General features: G+C 43.6%; 1 long non-coding RNA gene across 1 annotated transcript; it reads left to right on the forward strand.

Annotated features, from left to right (window-relative positions):
* The first annotated feature begins 4,899 nt into the window (after positions 1–4,899).
* Positions 4,900–18,111, forward strand: LOC110440217 (uncharacterized). Its single transcript, XR_002459971.3, has 3 exons — positions 4,900–6,099; positions 17,639–17,822; positions 17,909–18,111. It is a non-coding gene; the product is annotated as an uncharacterized lncRNA (long non-coding RNA).
* The last annotated feature ends 3,575 nt before the right edge of the window (positions 18,112–21,686 follow it).

The following is a 21,686-nucleotide window of genomic DNA, read 5'->3' on the forward strand; positions in this document are numbered from 1 at the left end:
TTATCAGATAAAAAATTCATAGACTCTGTTAAAAAAAAACTGCTTCTATTTTGGATGATGTATCCATGAGCTATATTCAAAGATGGGAATTTTTTAAACTCAAAGTTAGACAATTAGCGATGCATAGAGGGAAAGAACTTAAAGCAGAAAATTCTAAAAGATGTCAAGAAATTATCAGTGTGCTTGACAAGCTATTATCTAAAGAATCCCTTAACACAGAGGAAGAAACCTATTTATCTAAATTGAGAAATGAAATAGATGAATGTTATCTGGATCTGGCTAAGGGTGCATTTATAAGATCGCGGGCTAAATGGTTAGAAATGGGAGAGAAAAATACCAGTTATTTTTTTGCATTGGAAAAAAGAAATATCAAAAGAAATTGTATATCAGCTTTAACAATTAATGGCAATATAAACAAAAATCCCAGTCAAATTAATACATTTGTATATTCCTTTTATAACAAATTATACTGCTCTGAATATAATGATAAATTAGCTAATTCGTTTATACAGGAAATTAAACCGTCAACTCCGGCAATTTCTAATGAATTCAAATTAACTTGTCATGACGAACTTTCTTTAGACGAACTTACCAAAGCAATGCTGACTATGAAGAAGGGTAAATCCCCAGGCTCAGATGGGCTAACTATTGAGTTTTATGCATACTTTTGGGATCTGATCAAGTGACCTTTATTTAGAATGTACAATGAATGTATTAGTAAAGAGGAACTAAGTACATCTATGAAACAGGGTATTATAACCTTAATACCTAAACCAGGTAAAGATCTTCTCTCCCTTGATAACTGGAGACCAATCACTTTGCTAAATCTAGATTACAAAATTCTATCACTAGCTCTTGCAAAAAGATTGAAATCAGGATTAGCGGAAATAATTAATGAAACTCAAACTGGATTTATGCCTAAAAGACATATAAGTTGTAATATCCGGCTAATATTGGACCTCATAGATTATGCACACCACATTAAATCTGATGCCATTATACTATTCTTAGATTTCTACAAAGCCTTTGACACTATCGAACATAAATTTTTATTTTCTGCCCTAGAATTGTTTGGGTTTGGAGAGAAATTCATAAAAATGGTTAAAATGATATATAAGGATATCAACAGTTCAGTTCTTTTAAAATTTAACACTTCTAACAGGTTTTCTATAAATAGAGGAGTTAGACAAGGCTGTGGATTCTCACCCTTTTTGTTTTTATTAGTAGTGGAACTACTTTCTTTGAAGATTAGAAATGATCCTAATATCAAAGGTTTGACAATATTTGATCGTCAGATTAGAATCTCTCAACTCGCGGACGATGTATAATCATACATCAGCAGTAAATGATATTCCTATTAAAGAAAATATTAAATATCTTGGTATTCATATTTCTAAAAGCAGTTCTTCACGACAAGAGCTAAATTTCCTTCCTAAAATAAAAAAAGCAAAACAAATACTTAACAATTGGCTTCAGAGAGATTTAACCTGCCTTGGCAGAGTTCTCTTATTAAAAGCTGAAGGGTTGTCTCATATTATTTATCCTTCTTTTTCTTTATTTGTTCATGACAAAACATGTAAAAACATTAATAGTTTATTGTTTAATTTTTTTTGGAAAAACAAACACCAGCATCTAAAGAAACATGTTCTCTGTGGTAAGAAAGCTAATAGTGGTTTTGACATGATTGACTTTTTTGACGTCAATTACACTTTTAAAGTAAACTGGATTAAAAATTGTGTTAACTCTCCAGATTCGATTTGGTACTTCATCCCACATAATATTTATAAAAAGATTGGAGGTCTCAAATTTTTGTTAACTTGTAGTTTTTCTCCATCCAAACTCCCTATAAAACTCTCTAAATTTCATGAACAGGCACTTTTGGCATGGAAATTATGTTTTGTTCACAATTTCTCCCCGCACAAAGTAAAGCTATGGAACAACGAAAGCATTTTAGTAAAGAATAAATCGATTTTCAATAAGAATTGGCATGAAAAAGATATTAATTATGTTTGTGATTTATTTGATCCACAAGGGAACTTATATTCATATGGTGATTTTATGGTTAAATATAATTTCCCTGTAATTCATAAAGAATTTTATACTGTGATTAAAGCCATACCTAATGGCCTTGCTCATTTAATGAAATGCCACTTGTCATTTGAAGTCATTGTTAAAAAGGAACCAAAGTTTTAGTTGAAGACAAATGCATTTACGACCTAAAATGTAGTAATAAAAATATAAGAAACGTGTTTCAGTCAAAAAAAAGAATTACTCCGAGGGGAAAATTTCTTTGGAATTCTTTAATAGATAAAATTAATTGGAAAAAAGCTTGGCTCTTACCTTACAAATTGTGTGTTCCCAACAAAGTTAAAGAACTACATTTAAAAGTTTTACACAATATTTACCCCACAAATGAGATTGTTTCTAAATTTGGTAATTCTAATTCAAATTGTGTCTTTTGTAAATCAAGCATCGAATCAATTGATCATCTTTTTGCCAAATGCCCACATGTTAATATGTTTTGGTCTGATTTATCTGTTTATTTTTCATCAAAATGTAAGTTTAACATTAATTTTTCCATGTGTGATATAATTTGTTACTTTTATCATGAAAAACATGACATAGAATTTATAGGTAATTTATTTATTTTATTGGGTAAATATTATATTCATAAATGTAAATTTTCTTTATCAGTACCTAAGCTGCAGAATTTTCTCTGTGACTTAAACTGTTTAATAACTACTCTACAAAATGTTTACAGCAAAAAAAGTGTTAAAACTGTGAAATTTTATATAGACTTTATGAATATTGTTTAATTTGATAATTTGCCTCTGTACTCGGTTGTTTTTTTCTTTTTTCTTTTTTATTTACCTTTGTACTGGTTGTCATCCATTGTTATGATTAATATGTTTGTATTGTTAAAATATAATAAAAAATAAAATAAAAAAAAACCATGCTCACACATATAAGCAGCACACTGTGACGGTCTCTGATTGGACCACACAAGTCAAACAAACGCACCAATGGTGAACACCTAAATCAATGACGTTGTGGGGGCAGATGAATTTGTTTTTTTAATAAAAACGAAAGGGAGAAGGTGTTTGGGAATGTTGTGTTTGTTGGAGGAAGTTCTGAGCGGAAGTGAGGGTGAAGGTGAAGGAGTGTACCACAGGAAGCGACGTGCAGAATAGCGGGGTGTCCTGAAAAGGTGATCCAAGTGTTTGTTGGGAGCAACGGATTGATCTGCACTGTGGGTTCTCTTGCTGGATCGTTTGCGGAGGGGTTTCTACTCGTATCTCCTGGCGGCGACCAGAACTTGTGCAGAGTTGTTGACAAAAAAATCTTGGGTTTCCTGGACGTTGTCTCTGCCAAGTCATCTGTCAAGAGCTAAATTCTAGTATTCAAACTAGTTCCCACAAACGCCACGTTCAATTGCACAACACACTCAGTTCCCTTGTGTGAATATTGATTTGATTTCCCCCCTTTGTTTTTTTTTTTTTGTTGTTGTTTTCAAATTATACAATTGGGGTAGTTTTTGTTTTGCTTGTTGATGCGTAGCTATCTCTTTTTATTTGTGCTTTGTTTTTGATCTGGACGGGACTGTTTAAAGTCTTCACTGTTACAGATGCTAATTGAATATTCCTTGTGATTTTGTTGTTTTGGTTGAAATATAACCAGAGTTAAATTTGAATTTTGTTTGATCGTTTATTCCACTTCATTTTGTGTTTAACGGATGGTTTGTGTCTGATGCTAAATATGTTACCTGGGCATAATTTAATATTTATAATTTGACAGGTTTAAATGCTGTCTAGCACCCGAACAATTTTTTACTTTAATCTTTAGTGCAAAGTCATTTGTTTAGTGCGAAAGTCAATAATACTATTTTTTTTTTTGTTTCCGAGGTGCATTGGTGTATGCCAACACTGCTGTGGGAAATAATTTTTTTAAGAGTCCTATGACTCCTTGGCTCCTTCTGAGCTAGTGACTGGCTTGACTACCGTTAAAATTCGCTTTTTTTACTACTTCGTCATCATTTGTTTCACCTTTGCAGGGATGGATTCTAATGCAGGGATTTGGATTTTTTCGGGTCTCGCCGGGTTCGGGCAAAGATCTTCAGCTCTAATGCAGACCTCTCGTTCATATTAACCACGTCTTCCTTCTGTTCAGTCTAAACCGGAAATACTGCCAAACTGCAGGACACTTTATAGCGTGACTCGTCACGTCACGTCACCTCTCTCTCTCTCCCCCTCCCTCTCTCTCTCTCTTCCACACTGTCCTGTGATGACAACCACACATACGTTTTTGTAGGCATTAAACAAAAGATATTTAATATTATATGATATTTTATGGGCGGTATTGAAACTGACACCATTGCTATTTTTAGATCCCGCGGTATACCATATTACCGTAATACCGCCCAAGCCTATTATATAATATATATAACATTATATAGTATAATAATATAATATTGTGGCAGACCTGCCAGTGTGGTTAGCAGCGTCGCCATGGAAACGAATCCCTCACCGAGATCACACCTCCTCACGGACTGATCTGGGGCAGCTGCTGCTCGTTGGGAGGAGAGTATTTAACAGACGCTGTCGTGGGAGACGGCGAGCACGATGACAGCAGGCTACACGCTGAGTTCTCTCCTTCCACTGGGCACCCTGATCGGCAATTCACCCTGCACAATCCTTGGACCCTTGGACACAGAATTCACCGCCCTGCATATCCCAGCACACTTATCCTTTGCTCCACTCCCTCAATAAACACTCTACGGGGATTTATATCGCCTCTCTGTGTCCGTGTGATCTCTACTTCGTGACAATTGGTAGAGAATGCGGAGCTGTTGAGGGGTCACACTTGACACAGGTAATTAACATCTGCTGTGTTTTTCCCCGTAGGGTCCCGCTCTCTCGCACCGCTTACCATCAGCACCTGGGGTTGAAGATGGACGCCATTTGCCACCAGCTCGAGGAACTGCAACGCCGTCAGTACAACTCGCGGAGCACGTCGCTGGGAGCGAGGAAGAGGAGAAGCAGGCGGTTGAACCGCCCCAGAAGTTTTCGGCAAATTCCCAGCCGAAAAGGGAAGTGTGCTGCACGCCAGTTCCAGCAGTGGGCGCTGGACGAGCACGCCTCAGCCAAAGAGCAGGCCAAAGCTTTTGCCCCCTTGCCACCGGATGCAAAGTCGTCCGCACCATATCCAACAGTTAGGGACCACAAACCCCCGTGAGACGGACAGTCCCGGTCCCCTGCAGTCAGAAAAGGCACCGGACGACAAGCGACGGGGGCCGCCAGCAAGACCCACCCACCACCGCGAGCGACAGGAAGAGTGAGAGACGTGCCTCCCCTCCCTCAGACACCTTAATGCAGACCACGGCCGGAGGTTCCCTACACCAAGAGCAGCGAGCGGATAGGAGCCTCCGGAAATGCTGGTCCAGAGTCCGCCTGGTGGACCAGGAGGTCTGTCAGCCCACACCTCACCCAGCCTGTTATTCTGTTGTCAAGAAAGGTCTGTTGTACTGGATCGCTTGGCGGCGGGGGGAAGAAACACACCGGCTGGTGGTACCGCGCTCCAGGATCCCGGAGGCAATGACGGCCGTGTACATGACCCCGTGCGGACATCGCAGAGTAACGGCCACCCTCAGAGAGCTCCATAAGAGGTCTTACTGGCCAGAACTCGAAGCGGAGGTACATCGACACAGTCAGCAGTGCCCGGACTGCGAACGTATCTCCCCTTGACTTCCCCCCAAACCACCAGGGCCGCCACTCATCATCTGGGTGCCCTTTAGCCGCACTAGTAGGAAAACGGTGAGAGACTTGTTTTCTACCCCCCCCCCCCCTTCCCATCCCTGTGTCCTCCCTCTATTCCCAACTGATACCGGTAGAGGACCAGGTCTACTTTTGGGGAGGGGGGTGGGGGGGGTGTTGGCATGTGGCAGACTTGCCAGTGTAGTTAGCAGCGTCGCCATGGAAACGACTCCCTCACAGAGATCACACCTCATCACGGGCTGATCTGGGCCAGCTGCTTCTCGTTGGGAGGAGAGTATTTAACACGCCGTCGTAGAAAATGGCAAGCAAGATGACAGCAGGCTACCTGGTGAGTTCTCTCCTTTCACTGGGCACCCTGATTGGCACTTCACCCTGCACAATCCTTGGACACAGAATTCACCGCCCTGCACATCCCAGCACACTTATCCTTTGCTCCACTCCCTTAATAAACACCCTACAGGGATTTATATCGCTTCTCTGTGTCTGTGTGATCTCTACCTCATGACAATATATAATATATAACAATATATAATTTGGGTACAAAATTGTACTGTAAAAGATCAATTTGGCACCTTTTAAAGGTACAATTATATATTTTGTTTCCCTATAGGAACAAAATTGTACCCTCAGCTCATGATAAGATCAAGACACCATATAACACTAATTTAAATGTATTAATACTTACATATGCATAATTTTAAAATATAAAGTTAATAAATTGATTGAATTAAATAGTTTATTAATAATTTTTTTATTTATTTAAATTACAATTTTTCTAAAAAAATATTTATAATTAATAAAAATGACCCCTTAAGGGATCATTTTGTGTCACGGTTGTAGGTGTGTGCGCACTTCTGAGTGTCTGTTTGGTCACATGGTTTTGTTTTGTTTTGGTGTTCCATGTGTGTCTGTCGTCAGTGTTTTTGTCACGTGCTATGTGGAGCCCTGCTGTCCTGATTAGCCTGCCAGCTGCGACTTGTTAACTCGGCTATATCTGGGCAGCGTGTCTCTTGTCTCCTGTCAGTTTATTAATTCTCTGCTGATCATTCTGTCTGTGTTTAGGACTGGCGTGGAGTCCCTTTCTGAGACCTAGCTTCTCGGTTCCCTGTCTGTTTTCCTGATCCTCGATTGAGTCGAATCCATAGTTTCTTTTTGTTTGTTTATTTCTTTCTGTGTGGACTTGTGATACTATATTGACTGTGTCAATAAAGTATTTTTACTTGCATTTGGATCCTTCCATTACTTATATAAGTACACAACAGAACAAACTGACCAGACAATGGATCCAGCAAGTATTGCCCAGTTTACGGAGTTCGTAAACCACACCAACGTCAGGATTGACAGACAGGAACAATTATTGGCTAACACAAATCTAGCCATTCAGAACATAGTTGATCAAATGTCTGCACTCACCACGCAGGTTCAGCAGTTGACAACCGGGGCGGCTTCACAGGAAGCGGCATTATCTCCAGATCCGGCGCCAGCCGCTGAGGCGATAAGCCGTCACATTTAACACATTTAAATTAGTGTTATATGGTGTCTTGACCTGAACCTCGCCTTCCTCACCCTCCCTGCTACTCTGGAGAACCACAGTTGTGTCGATCTTTCCTGCCCAAGTGTTCTTTATATATGACCCTCCAACCGTCTTTGTTTACCACCGAGCAATCGGAGGTCGCTTTTGTGGTTACTCTCCTTTCCGGAAGACCCGCGTTGTGGGGAACCTCCTTGTGGGAACAAAAACTGCCCTGCTGTTCCTCCTTCAACTCGTTCTCAGAGGAATTAAAGAAAGTCTTCGATCGAGCAGCCTCCGGGAGAGAGGCAGCTAGAGTTCTCACCGAGCGCCGCCAAGGAAACCGCAGCGTGGCAGATTACTCCATAGAGTTCCGGACCTTAGCAGCGGAGTGTGATTGGAATAAAGAGGCGGAATGGGACATGTTCCTCCATGGGTTGTCGGATCGTCTCCAGGATGATATTTATACCCTGGATCTGCCCAAAACTCTTGATGGCCTTATAGATCTGGCTATTTGGGTGGATGCCCGACTGCTGCGCAGGGAGACGCGCGCTCGACTGAGTGCACCCTCTGAAATGGTCCCCGAGTTTCCCGTGCTGCCGATAGTTCCGGAGACTGGGACAGCTGATCTGGAGCCCATGCAATTGGGCAGGTCTCGTCTTTCGGTGCAGGAGAGGCGGCAACGCAGAAACGAGGGACTCTGTCTATATTGCGGAGGAGCTGGACATCGAGTGGCCTCATGTCCAGTAAAAGACCCCGCCCATCAGTAGATAAGAAGTTATTCATTCATTTTTTGTCAGGATAGTCCCTTTATTAATCCGGGGTCGCCACAGCGGAATAAACCGCCAATTTATCCAGCAACTTTTTACGCAGTGGATGCCCTTCCAGTCGCAACCCATCTCTGGGAAACATCCACACACACACTCATACACTACGGACAATTTAGCCTACCCAATTCACCTGTACTGCATGTCTTTGGACTGTGGGGGAAACCGGAGCACCCGGAGGAAACCCACGCAGGGAGAACATGCAAACTCCACACAGAAATGGCAATTGAGCTGAGGCTCGACCCAGCGACCTTCTTGCTGTAAGGCGACAGCACTACCTACTGCGCTACTGCTTCGCCCCATAATAAATTATAATTTGGTAAATGTTTTAAAAATGCTAAAATAGAAGTTTATTTTTTAGTCATTTTAGAAATGTAATGTCACTTTTTAGAAAGTACGTATATGTTATGATTTTGAGGTGTGCTTGATGTTACAGTTGACAGCTTTATTTTTCTGTGAGGCTAAACGACATTGTCTTTAATGTGTTTTTCACAAATATGGATGTGTATTTTACTGGCATTGCTGTGAATGTCAAGTAATAAAGTATTATAAAACATAAGCATTCTGTTTTATGTTTGCCTACGTTATTTTATGTTATATTAAAAAATGTTATTTTTGTGCTGTTACAAGGAAATAGCTGTCTAAAAAATCTGGGATCTTGTTCAATTTGTATTACTTTGCATTATCACCATGCTACACTTTGCATCACTAATTCATTAGGATATCTTTTCACTTAAATAAATCTGATCTATTCTAATTCAATAAATATACATAAATGTATATAATACATGTTTATAATATTATGTAAAATGCCTATAACACTTTAATTTGTGTATTTTCTTTTTGTTTATTCTTGGACCAGTTATTAACTATAGAAATACCTTACCAAGCCTCAGGCTTGCTAAAACTTGTATTAGCACTTACGAAACATGCTCTTTTTTATAGCTTTCAATGTCTTCATTTGTAATAGCTTTGCACAAAAGCATCTGGTTGAAGACTATAGCCTTGGATGGTAACTTTTGCAAGCTGAGCTGCATGCAATGCTTTTAATACACACACCTAACCGTACCCCTAATAGCAGGTAGCAGGGGTCACAAACCCTGTTCCTGGAGATCTACCTTCCTGCAGATTTAAGTTGCAACCCTGAACAAACACAACTGTCTAATTATGAAGTGCTGCTTCAGGTTCTGATTAATTGGTTCAGGTGTGTTTGATCAGGGTCAGAGCTGAATTGTGCAGGAAGGTAGATCTCCAGGAACAGGGTTGGTGACCCCTGCCTTACAGTGATGCCTCTAGGTTGGGCAAAGTCCCGATTTTTAGCAATATAATTATGTAAACATTAGAAGTAGCAAGTAAACTATTTTCCAAAAGTGAAAAGATCCTAAACTGTGTGTAATATCTGACTCTAATAACAAGTCAAGTTTATTGTAATAGTTAGCAGCAATAAATAATTAAGGAACATTAATCCTGATTGAATTCAGAACTACCTCAAGCTGTTGTTTTAAATTAATCTTCTTAAAAAAAAAATTGAATGTGACATTAAGTTGTAAAGATAAACAAAATCCTCATAAAAATGGTTAATACTTTGCTGGTTAAACCCAAGTGTGCAGCAAGCCTGCGTTTGAGTGAAGGTCTCGGCTATTAGATCGCCCCCTGGGGGCTGGCTGCAGTACAAGTCATAAAGCCCACCTCCTCCGTGTTAATGAATGAGACTTGAGCACAAATAAAAAAAATTATTACACTTGCAATAAAATGTCCCGAAAGATGGGTCTGATCAATTAAGGCACTGGTTATTGTGCTGAAATAGGTGCAGATCTTAATTTTTGTAAACAGTTTGTTTACAGTTTGTTGAGGCGTGTCATCGTGATTGACAGCTGTGATTGACAGTTTCTCAAAGCAGACCATCTGAGCTTCGGCAGGAGACTGAAGTGTTATTGTTCGATTTCTGTGTTATTTTACCATGATATAATGACTTCAGCAGTAAACTAAAGTTTCTGACAAACATGATCTGGTGGAACACTGTTTATTCGCTAAGGTCAGGGCTTTTTTCGGGCTTTATTAGTTTGCTGATACACGCCTAGCCACCCAGATAGCAAAATACACTCAGGCCAGTTCCGGTTAGTTTCTCGCCTGCCGGAGACTTACCCCTCAGACTGACTACTTCTGCTGGACCTTCTTCGCATGCCTATGGACTCACTGCCATATTCCAGCCCGAGTCAATCGAGCCAGATGCAGCGGCCGAGCGAGCCGACGCTGCCGCATGCGAGCCGGAATCGGCTCGCAACGCCGCGAGTAGGTTATGTGCGCGATTGAATCTTCATTATATAAAACCCTCTCCTTTGTTAACGTTATTACAACCATTTGTGTTGATATGACAGCAAAGGCGGGCTACTTTGTAAACGCAAAGTGTAGCACTGAGTTTAACCTTTGAATAAAAATGCAAACAGCATACATCGCATATATTCAAATAAAGGACAAAATAAATAACAATAAACCTGTATTGATTGCACAAGTACTATATAATAATAAAATTGAATAAATTTTGTAGTGCACAAGAATAAAGAAATTTAATATAGGCTAAATATGACAATAAAACTGCACAATAAATGACAAATAAACAAATTTAAGTACGGGGAAAATACAGGTGATCGTTAGCAGTAATTCTCTTTATGTGTCTAAAATAATTAATCTCCACGTTGATCTCTTGTAAGGTTATTTGAACTTGCTTTGCAGGACGTCTCTGCATTTTAAGTTTTGGCATGTTATTGAGTAATCTACTAAATTTGCTGTTTTAAAACATTATTGACACCGAATCGTTTTGTCACACAACCAGCGATTGCTTTCCAGAGATCGCTGGTTCTCACACGAACTCTCAGGACTACATTTCCGCATTCCCCAGGACTACACATTCATACATGCACTGCTCCCAGACATGCACACCTGCTCATTCATCTATCCTGATTGCAAGCACCAGCTGATCCTTGTCACAGACTGATATCACTCCATTCATAAGCCACTCATTCACGCTTCCAGTTTGCCGAGTCTTGTTTTCCCAGTGTGACATTACAACGCGTTTCCCTGTTTTGTTTCTCCGTGTCTAGACCCTTGCCTTGCCTTGTATCCTAGTTATCCTGTTTAGCTGCCTGCCTTTCGACCTTTTGCCTGTTCAACGTATATGATTCTGGACTGCCTTAATATACCCGTTTGCACCTGACCACCACTGCTTGCCTGACATTGAATAAACCTGCATATTGGATCTTGTCTCCTGTCACTCCACCCAGTGGTAACACTTATATAGTCTAATAGAGCTGTAAATGTTAGACATTATTTATTTACATACTGTTGGCGTTTTATGTCACATCCGTCAGTGACCACCTGAGGGCGCTGTAGTGCACTGGGACTTTTAGGCACTGCAGCGCTTCACTAAAAAGACTACATTTTCATACATGCCCCGCGCACACACCGGAACACCTACACTGATCTGTCATCACATCTGTTTTGTGTTACCGTTGATTATCTGGACTATATATTCTACCATTCCACCTATGTTTGTCATCGCGTCGTTGTCTTCCTTGTCTTCCTTGTCTTCCTGCTCCTAGTAAGTTTGTTCCCGATCTTGCCAAAGTCTAGTTCGTGTTATCTGTCTTGTTTTGTTGTTGATTTGTTACTTTGTATTTTTGAGATTTTGTATTTTTTAGTCACCGTTTTCTGCACTTAAAATCTATTAAATCTGCACTTGAATCCACAATCTTTTTGTTCCTGTTTTGCTTTTGTTTTGATCACGCCTAACGTGACAGAACGACGCGATCAACAGATGGATTCAGCAGATGATAGATTAGTGCGTATAAAGCAGGGTAACCGCTCCGTGGAGCGTTATATAAAGGAGTTTTTGGAGCTAGCCCCGAAGAGCTCTCATAGTGATATTTTGCTGATGATGTTCTTTCGGGGAGGACTTTTGGAACCAGTCCGTTCTCAGATGCCACCTTATGAGGATGACTGGAACCTTTATCGGTTCATCGAGGTGGCTCTTTTGATCTCCGGCTCTCCCCTCTCTGTTGCTTTGAAGGAGGAGAACCCTCAGGAGGGAGGCCTGAGTGGTGAGCAACAAAGAGGGATATTTTCGGGGCCGGCAGATTTATCCAAGGGAAGGAGAAAAGAGGCTGGACTGGAGTTGCGGCCTTATCCGCGTCGGGCTGTCCGAAGAGCACCTTTTTCTGAGCCTCTAGAGAGCCTGCTTGAACTGTGTGGAACCCCAGTGTCTGCTCCAGTCCCACAGTGCCCACCAGTGTCGGCTCCAGCTCCAGAGCAAGCTGTTAACTATGCTCTTCCTTCTCAAACCACCAGACGGAGGAGGCGTAGGAACAGGACTACTCCAGCCCCAGAGCGCCCGCCAGTGTCGGCTCCAGCCCCAGAGCGCCCGCCAGTGTCGGCTCCAGCCCCAGAGCGCCCGCCAGTGTCGGCTCCAGCCCCAGAGCGCCCGCCAGTGTCGGCTCCAGCCCCAGAGCGCCCGCCAGTGTCGGCTCCAGCCCCAGAGCGCCCGCCAGTGTCGGCTCCAGCCCCAGAGCGCCCGCCAGTGTCGGCTCCAGCCCCAGAGCGCAGTTCAATGCCGGTTCCAGTCCGGCTCCTGGCTTTACCGGCGCCACTCAAGCTCCTCGCCCTGCCGGCGCCACCCAGGCTCCTCGCCCTGCCGGCGCCACCCAGGCTCCTCGCCCTGCCGGCGCCACCCAGGCTCCTCGCCCTGCCGGCGCCACCCAGGCTCCTCGCCCTGCCGGCACCACCCAGGCTCCTCGCCCTGTCGGCTCCAGCCCCAGAGTGCAGTTCAATGCCGGTTCCAGTCCGGCTCCTGGCTTTACCGGCGCCACTCAAGCTCCTCGCCCTGCCGGCGCCACCCAGGCTCCTCGCCCTGCCGGCGCCACCCAGGCTCCTCGCCCTGCCGGCGCCACCAAGGCTCTTCGCCCTGCCGGCGCCACCCAGGCTCCTCGCCCTGCCGGTCCCAGCCCGGCTACTGCCATTACCAATGCCATCCAGGTGTCTTGCCCTGCCGGCACCACCCAGACGTCTTGCCCTGCCGGCACCACCCAGACGTCTTGCCCTGCCGGCCCCAGTCCGGCACCAGGCCCTGCCGACCTCGCTCGGGCTCCTTGCTCTGCCAGCTCCAGTCCAGCTGCCTCCTGTCCCGCCGGCTCCAGTCCAGCTGCCTCCAGTCCAGCTGCCTCCTGTCCAGCTGCCTCCAGTCCCGCCGGCTCCAGTCCAGCTGCCTCCAGTCCCGCCGGCTCCAGTCCAGCTACCTCCAGTTCCGCCGGTTCCAGTCCAGTTGCATCTCCAGCCGGCTCTCCTAAAACCCCCTGCCTTGTGTTTCCTGCAGGATCATCCTTGGATCACCCCTCCCGCCCCTCCCTGGTGGTCCTCCCCACTCTATGGGACGGATTCCCCGGCCGCACCCTGGCTTCTTGCCGGGGCGCCTGAAGCACAGACTTGCCCTGATCTGGCCCTCCCATCCCTCCCTTTGTTCTTGCTCTGCTCTGCCACCCCCCCCCCTCTGGGAGCGTCTGGAAGCCGCTCTTTAGAGAGGGGGTAATGTCATATCCGTCAGTGACCACCTGAGGGCGCTGTAGTGCACTGGGACTTTTAGGCACTGCAGCGCTTCACTAAAAAGACTACATTTTCATACATGCCCCGCGCACACACCGGAACACCTACACTGATCTGTCATCACATCTGTTTTGTGTTACCGTTGATTATCTGGACTATATATTCTACCATTCCACCTATGTTTGTCATCGCGTCGTTGTCTTCCTTGTCTTCCTGCTCCTAGTAAGTTTGTTCCTGATCTTGCCAAAGTCTAGTTCGTGTTATCTGTCTTGTTTTGTTGTTGATTTGTTACTTTGTATTTTTGAGATTTTGTATTTTTTAGTCACCGTTTTCTGCACTTAAAATCTATTAAATCTGCACTTGAATCCACAATCTTTTTGTTCCTATTTTGCTTTTGTTTTGATCACGCCTAACGTGACATTTTATTTGAAAACTCCAACTAAACATTAAAATTAATGTAAATTTCTCATTGCCATATATAATGAAGGCATCGAATAAACCAAATGAAAACGGAGGCAAAAAAGTAAAATAAATAAACAATTCAAGCAAAAATGAATAAGCAATATACTATGTTGCAGCAGATGTACATTGTATTAATACTGCAAAGTTTTTTTGCACAAATTGACAAATTGCAGGGTTGGGATGTGTAAATATCCTGATAATGTTTAGTAATCTTGCTGTATTTATCATTTAAACGCACGATTGTTCCCACCTGGTAAATCGTTATGGTGTGTAGGCTATTTTGGGTTCTGTTGATTACTTATTAAAAATAAAAACCTTTCTAAAAATGTACGTGTTGTTTATATGTTTTTGTTCATATTTTACAAGTGTTATTTCTACCCCTATGAAGATAACAAATACCAACAACCCTGTTATAAGAAAATATGTTATTTGTGCTTATGTTCAGGCTAGAGTGTATAAAAGATTGTTTATTTCTGCAGTCCAGCATGTATTGCTTTTATTAAAAGGTGCGTTCGACATGAAGCTCAGCTGCAGCCGGTGATCAACGAGATTAGCCGAGCGCAAGCGGGGGCGGAGTTGAAAACGGAGCCGTCAAGACGGACAGCTGGACACTTCGGGACTCAAAGTTGCTGCAGTCATGATGACCGATCACATGGCGTCATCATATTTTTTTGTTATTTTTATTTATAACAACAAAACATTTACAAATAAAACAGAATACAGTTTCTACAAACTGTAGTTCCTTTTTAAACAATAAGAGAGAATTATGAATAAAATATATAACAAATGCATGAGAGAAATAAGAGGAAATGAGAGGTTAATATAAACATAAAAACGAACAGGTCTATTAAAGATACAAAGCAATAAGCATAAATTCTAGGAGTTAAACATCAACCTTTAGGCTAATACTTCTTGTTTGAATATGCTAAAAATGGGTTTACATATATGTACATTTATAGATATAAAAGTTTCCAATGTAAAAAGCAAAACAAGGTGTTTTGATTAGGTCTTAATAAATGACATTATTTTGGATAATGAATGAATTTTCAAAAAAGCATTTTAATCCAAAAAGATTGTGTTGAAAAGAACAAAAGGTAAAATAAGTGAGCTATGTAGAAGTTTCCCAGAACGAGCAGGTAGCCTTTAAACTGCTAGACAGGAAATAAAATATATATTTATATTATAATAATAAAACCATTTTATAATTATTTAATAAAATAGTTATTTACTTTAATTTGTTAAGAGAGCTTTAGGGTGGCAGGATCAATGATGATGATTATTTTATTACAAGTCTGTAAGACTTATTTAGGTAATTCAATAAAATATACACTTAAATATATCATTTAAATCATTCATGGAGATGAATGCAGTAAATAGTCTGTATAAAAAAGTTAAAAAATAAACCTGTGCAAATAAGCTAACCTTTATAACTAGATTATTTAACAAAAGATGATTACTGCAGTAAAATATTTGTAGTCTTTTAATAAGCAAGATTTGTACAGGATAGAGAGGGTGTGAAAAGTGAATTGTTTGTTTTGGTGTATCGGTGTCGTCATCAAAGCTCCTGCAGTCGCTCTTCAGAAGCTGCACGGTCTGAGTTTGCCGTCTGATCTCGGAGCGCTGTCGCGGTACTTTGATGCCACATGTGACAGTCACGTGGCGTCGGCGCAGCATCAATCCGGACAAGATTTCTAACCAGAATGCACCGCTTTAAGACAGATTTCGATCGATCTGCGCAGCGCTGCATGAAGTCGAACGCACCTAAAGTTTAACAGCTTACATCACACCATTTTTAAACCATATATTATTCTGTGTTTTTAAATGTAAGTGCTTCTATTTACATCAGCGAGCGTTTGTTATAGTGCAGACACTGGCAGTCGAGTGAGAAGTTTGGGGGGTGTGGTTGATTTTACATAAAGTGTTTGGTTGGAAGCTTGATTCAGCTCATTTTCGCGGCTCCTCCTCTGGCTCCATCAGACAGTCCTTCTGCGCATGTCCAGGCTCCAATTTCAGCAGTCTTTTGCGACAGTTTGTGCCCGTCAAGCAGGCGTTTTGCCCTCAAGGCATTCAATGGGAAAAGAGGCTGTCGCGTCGTCCATATTTTTTACAGTCATTGGTTAAACCATTACTTGTAATATTTTGTTCTGAATTAAAATTTAAAGGAAAGTGAGATAATTACATCTTACATTAACTCAAAGAGACTTACAAACATAACCGTGGAGCAGTTTGGGATTTGGTGCCTTGTTCAAGAGAATCACATTAGCCATAGTATTTAAGGTGGAATTTTCCACAAATAATCCCTGCTGGTACTGGGGCTCAAACATGCAACCTTTGGATCACAAGTCCAACACACAAACCATTATGCCATAGTTAATCTGTTGGCTTCTGTTGAAAGGCAATGCTAAAATCCTGATGCTAAAAGCTCTGATCTTGAAGATAAGCGAAATTCCTCAGCAAGATTAATATGATCAGGACTGTGGTAAAAGTTGTCATATCAGTGTCATCCACAGAGAGTTTCAACTTTTTTCGTCTTCAAGAGTTCACACTTAGCTGATGATTGACTATAAGCAAGTTTGGCATGCTGTCCCGGGAGAGAGCCCTGGGCTCCCTCCCGTTTGCAGGGCAAGAGGGGAGCTTTGAACTCTCCTTGATAAGAACTGACGACTAAAAATTTAATGCTATGAAGAGATATGCTGCAGGATGAGATTGACTGTAGGGCTAAATTTAGATTGATCAATTCACTTGTTGTGCATGTTTTTGGAATGTGGGAAGAAACCGGAGGACCCGGGGAAAACCCACGCGAGCATGGAAAGAACATCCAAACTACGCACAGAAACGACCACCGGCCTGTTAAAAGACTAGAACTAGAAAAAGCAGTTAACTTATTAATAAAAAAAAACAGAGTTAAACCAAAATGTGCTGGATAAGTTGGTGGTTCATTCCGCTGTGCCGACCCCAGATTAATAAATGGACTAAGCCGAAAAGAAAATGAATGAATGGAAAGCAAATGACATTTATGTCCTTCCTTATTTGCTGATCCAAAAATAGTCAGATCCGTGACTCAAAAACCATAGTGCTATCCGAACCATGAGATTTGTGATCCATTACACCTCTAACAATTATAATATGAAATTAGATAAAAGTCTTTGCATATTCTTTAGTTGAAAGGCATTATTCAGACTGAAAAGTTATTTAAATATTTGTATGATGTTTTGAGGGCTACATTTATTATATATAAAAAAGCCTGTAGCTATTATCCCATAATCATTAAGATGCCCCATAATTGACATTTTTTGACCCTTCATGTTTACTGTAAATGACAATCTAATTGTTGGTGTTAACAGATGAGGGACAAAAATTTAAGTTGTGAAATAAAATTCTCATACTCTGACAGTTTAACTCGATTTATATATTAAAAAAAAATTACTTTTTAGTTTTTAAATTTAGTTTTTGTCTTTTCTGATGATTTTTTACAGATTGAACTGGATTTTGTGTCTATTTTTGACGAGAGAACTTCTGCAAAGTTGTTGGAAAGTTGTTCAACTACATTGAAGCAGAAGGTTATTCAACAAAGCAAATGTCTTCACTCATCCCAAGACCTCCAGGACCTGATTGATTCAGCAGAAAATTCTGTGACAGACAATGAAACAGCTGAAGCAGGTTAGGCTGTCAGTGTTCTATTTAAACTTTTAATAAGGTTTAAACACTTTTTTTCTGATGTTGCCTTTGGTTGTTGTTGTTTTTAGGATGGAGCAGTGACATTGCCTCTATTCTTCTTTTGCTTCATTTGATCCCACCTTCACCACAAGGCCAAAAGATACCTAGAAAGATGTCTGCATCTCAAGCATAAAAGCACCTCATTATCTTCATTCAATTAAGTAAATTTTGTATTTTCTGTCACTTTCTGTTGTCTGCTTAAAACCAATACCTGCTGGACTGATTGTAAAGTAAAAAAAAAACTAATTTAGTAAGATGTGTTTTTATTTTCTATGTTTTATATTTAGGCCGGAACCAACATTCAAGAACGTTCGAGGTTACAGAAGTAACCCTTCGTAACCCTCGAGGAGGGGAACAGAAGTGCTATTAAGTGGACTTGATCTTTGTGAAAATCCACAAAATGGGAGGATTCGGATCAGAAGCCGCTTGTCTGGAGAGTATTGAACGGGCCAATGAATGAAATGAATTGGCAGCGTAAGCTTGCGCAGGTGTGCTGCGAGCAAACGCCATCCTTTTAAGCTGAAGAGACTTTCAAACAGCTTAGGGATAGTCATTATGGCGACGGAGTATAGCACTTCCGTTCCCCTCCTCGGGGAACGAAGGGTTACTTCTGTAACCTCGAACGTTCCCCTTCGGTTGGGGAACTTCAGTGCTATTAAATGGATTTGATCTTTGTGAAAATCCACGAAATGGGAGAACTATGGAAAGCGCCATAATGACGGCACCTTACCAACGCCCCCGATGAGGGGATAGTCAAGCAAGTGTGACGCACCCACATCATGGGAGGCGCGGTCCTCCAACGTGTCCCTGGCCCTAATTTATCCTACTTCAACAGAAGTTTTACGGATTTAGATATATTTTTTGGGAAGTCGTGAGCATGTAGATAATTCTAGGAAATACGACAGTACATTGGGAAGCGTGCAATCCAGATAGGGAGGAAGCTGTGGAGGCCATCCGTTACCCAAGGGGGGATAGATGACAGAATTTACATATGGACTAGCCCTAAAAAGGGGGAGTACGCATAGCAAAAAAGTGGTTAGCGGAGAGGGTCCGCCCGGGGGGGGGGGGTTGGGGGGGGGGGGGGGGTGGGGGAATAAGCATATGGGATCGCCTAGTGGGGACCACACATAGCAGGCACCTATACCAAAAAACGCAGGCTGACCAGCGGGCAGACCTACAAAGTAGTGGGCCAGCAAGTGACTCCTCCGCTGAGTCGGTGCTGGGGGCCACGGAGGAATCTGCAGGGCTCACCTGACGGGGAACTTTACTGACAGATAAAAAGGCGCACGTATCTCTGTGTTAGAGAAAATGACACAGCAAGCGTGTCTCAACACCCTACCGAGTTGTTTCCTCAATCACCAAAGGGTTACCTAATACCCTTGAGGAAACCGGCTCCACCCGCAGATTGTTAAACCTTGCAAATGTGTTGGGTGTCACCCAGCCCGCAGCTCTACAGATGTCTGTTAGAGAGGCGCCGCGTGCACACGCCCAAGAGGATGCAACGCTCCGAGTGGAGTGTGCACGCACTCCCGGGGGACACGGCTGACCTCGACTCGAATAAGGGAGTGAAATGGCATCCACAATCCAGTGGGATAATCTTTGTTTCGATACGGCACTTCCCTGCTGCCGACCGTCATAACAGACAGACAGCTGCTCAGATGATCTAAAATTCTGAGTACGGTCCACAAAAATTGCTCAGAGCGCGTACTGGACAAAGTAAAGAAAGGGCTGGGTCTGCCTCCTCCGGGGGCAGCGCTTGCAGGTTCACTAACTGATCTCTAAAGGGGGTGGTAGGAACCTTGGGCACATAACCCGGGCGGGGTCTCAGGATGACGTGAGAGTAATCCGGCCCGAATTCCAGGCACGAGTCACTGACCGAAAATGCCTCCAGGTGTGGAGTGGCTCAAAGGGATCTGCTCGCAAACTTGTGAGAACGAGGGCGAGATCCCAAGAGGGCATGTGAGGGGGGCGAGATGGATTAATTCTCCTAGCACCCCTAAGGAACCGGATGATGAGGTTATGCTTTCCCACGGTGCCACCAGCTACCGCGTTATGATAAGCGGAGATGGCGGCCACGTAAAGCTTGAGAGTGGAGGGCGACAGCCTGCTGTCCAACTTCTCTTGAAGGAAAGAGAGCACAACACTGATCTGGCAGTTTCGGGGGTCTTCTCTGCGAGAGACGCACTATTCAGTGAATAGTTTCCACTACAGGGCGTAGGCGCGCCTCATGGAGGGGGCTCTAGCCTGAGTGATGGTATTAACCACCGCAGTCGGTAGGTTACCTAAGTCTTCCTCGCGTCTAAGGACCACACGTGGAGGTTCCAAAGATCGGGGCGAGGGTGCCAGATGGTGCCATGTCCGAGAGAGTAGGTCCTCTCTCAATAGGATCCGCCAGGGGAGGGCAGTCGCGAGGAGTGAGAGCTCTGATTTCCAGGTCCGGTTGGGCCAAAGGGGCGCAACTAGCAGAACCTGTTCCTCGTCCTCCCTGACATTGCACAGTAACTGCGCGAGCAGGCTCAATGGAGGAAACGCATACTTGCGCATGCCCCGAGGCCAGCTGTGGGCCAGTGCATCCGTGCCAAGAGAGCTCTCGGTCAGGGAAAAAAACAACTGGCAATGAGCGTTCTCGGGGGAAGCAAACAGATCGATCTGGGCCTCCCCGAATTGCGCCCATATCAGCTGAACAGACTCGGGGTGGAGTCTCCATTCTCCAGGGCGTAACAGCTGTCGTGAGAGCGCATCGGCTGCACGATTGAAAGTGCCTGGAACGTGAATGGCACGCAGCGATTCCAGCCGCGGGTGACTCCAGAGGAGCAGACGGCGGGCAAGCTGAGACATGCGGCGAGAGCGCATACCCCCCATGCGGTTGATATCAGCGCCGCCGTACTGTCCGTCCTGACCAGCACGTTTTGCCGCTCCAGCACCGGTAAAAAGCGGTGGAGAGCAAGGAACACTGCCAACAGCTCTAGGCGATTGATATGCCAATGCAACTGGGCACCCTTCCACAGGCCCGCAGCTGCATGCCCGCGACACACGGCTCCCCAACCCATGTTGGAAGCATCCGTTGAAACAACAACATGGCTGGAGGTCTGTCTTAGAGGCACACCGGCCTGTAGGAACGAAGGGGTTGTTCCAAGGGCTGAGGGCGCGGCGACACAGCGCAATAACAGAGACCATGCGTGCCATGCGCGTCTTGGGACCCGATCATGAAGCAAGTGCTGCAGTGGTCTCATATGGAGCAATCGAGTGGCGTGACGGCGGCTGCGGATGCCATATGCCCCAGGAGCCTCTGAAAGAACTTCAGTGGGACCACTAGTTTGCTGTCGAGCTCTCTCAGACAGTTCAGCAACAGGCGAGCGCGTTCCTCGGAGAGGTGCGCTACCATGGTGATCGAGTCCAGCTCCATCCCGAGAAAAGAGATCCTCTGCACGGGGGCGAGTTTGCTCTTTTCTCGGTTGACCTGAAGCCCCAGTAGGCGGAGATGCCGAAGCACCTTGTCCCTGTACATAATCAATTGCTCCCGCGAGTGGGCTAAAATCAGCCAGTCGTCGAGATAATTGAGTATGCGGATGCCCGCGAGCCGAAGGGGCGCAAAGGCATCCTCCGCGAAGTTTGGTGAAGACCCGCGGAGACAGAGAGAGCCCGAAGGGGAGGACCTTGTACTGCCACGCTCGACCCTCGAACGCAAACCACAGAAATTGGCGGTGGCGTGGAAGAATGGAGACATGGAAATATGCATCCTTCAGGTCTATGGCTGCAAACCAATCCTGAGGACAAACACATTAGAGAATGCGCCTCTGCGTGAGC

This window comes from Danio rerio, chromosome 14 (assembly GCF_049306965.1).
Source record: "Danio rerio strain Tuebingen ecotype United States chromosome 14, GRCz12tu, whole genome shotgun sequence".
NCBI lineage: Eukaryota > Metazoa > Chordata > Actinopteri > Cypriniformes > Danionidae > Danio > Danio rerio.